Here is a 1,660-nt window from a genome sequence, read left to right as displayed (position 1 = left end):
AATTAAGAGTTCTATCAATAACATCATTTTCTTTTTCTTACACACGCACACCTCTTAAAAATCTGCAGTAGTTTGTAAGTGCCTCTCCTGTTCCTCTCCCTCTATAGTTTTGCAGTAGCAGGGTCTTAGGTTTGCGCCCGAACAGCCTCTCTCAGCCACCTCAGTTGAGACTGAGGACTGACATCAGCTATTTCAATTTACTCCTTATATATTTTGCATGATTTTCAAAGACTGGGGTAACATGGCACACAAAGCACCCTTTTGACAGACACTGGTTGAATTCTTACAACAGTGGCCAATATTTTGAATATTCCATTGTCAGAAAGTTACCTGTCCATGATACTGGTTTCAATGTTTTTTTTTCAATGTTCTGTTTTTTTGTCTGCAAGAAAAATGAAAACTGAGATAACCTGACACTGATAAATTGTTCATATTCTGCAGTTGGGTTAATCCAGTTGGAATATGTCTGTGACATCAACAAGAATGCTGAACAGTATGGTATTTATATTATGTAGAAAGTTTTTTTCTGGGTCAAATTTCAAGGTAATTAAAATCTAAAAACTGCTAAAATGAAACTGCTTTCTATTCCCTTCCTTGATGACATTAACAATCTTCTCCAGAAAATTATTTGAGTAAAACAAAAATAAAACTCAAAATTCCTGTCAGATTCAAGAAACATTTCCAAAGCTGCTTGAATACCAAGGGGGTATTTAACTGAAGAGCAGAATTATTCCAAAATTACTTAAATGTTCCCTTCCTTTCAAACCAAAAAATAATGCCTGTCCAATTTGATTAGAGTTATGAAGAGAGCATTTACATCAAATTTTCATGATTTTTTATTCTGCCAGTCATGTGAATTGCAACGTGAACTTTCTATCCTTAGTTTGCAAGGTTTATAATCTATGCCAGTTTAAGATAGCAAGGGTCCTCCAAGTTAGTAGGCCTTAAACCTGTGGTTGCTAAAATTGACCTGAGGAATGAGGTAAAAAGATTTATATATATGAATATTCTTTAAATGCTTAATATATAAAATACTGAAAATATACATTCATCAAACAATTGGAATATTAAGCATCAAGGAGACTGGTACTGGAAAATATTTGTGGAAAAATAAAGATATTTGATCAAGGAAAATTGAAATTCATGTTTCCAACTCGAAGTTTAAGAAGCCAAAATAAACCACCTGCATCCAGGGTTACATCCAATAAAGTTCGGAAAACTCTGGCTTTGGCTAAAAAGTTAAAGAGGCCCTAATAAAGAAAAAAAATGTAATTGGTGCTCTTGCTATGAATAAAACCTGAAAATTTTACGCATATGTGAAACCTTCTGAACTATAGCTAGTTTAGCCTATTTCCAAGCTGGACCTTCTATTTAATAACTGTAGTTCTTGCACTAACTCATTCTTTAGGATTAAGGATTCCAACTAGGTCAATTTATTAAAGGAGCATTTTGAACATTGCTTGAAACCTATTACAGCTACCCTTTCAAACTATGTCATTTACAAGTTAAAAAGTTATTTTCCTGGTACTTAAGTATTTTTCTGGCAAAGTCAAAATATCAAAATATTACTAAAAATACAAATTCATCACTTTCAATTTGGTTTAGACTACATAAATAATACTGAATATGTAATTTTTAAACAAATAAATGTGGTAGACAA

This window comes from Penaeus monodon, chromosome 34, assembly GCF_015228065.2.
Source record: "Penaeus monodon isolate SGIC_2016 chromosome 34, NSTDA_Pmon_1, whole genome shotgun sequence".
NCBI lineage: Eukaryota > Metazoa > Arthropoda > Malacostraca > Decapoda > Penaeidae > Penaeus > Penaeus monodon.
Note: the sequence above shows the minus strand (reverse complement) of the source record.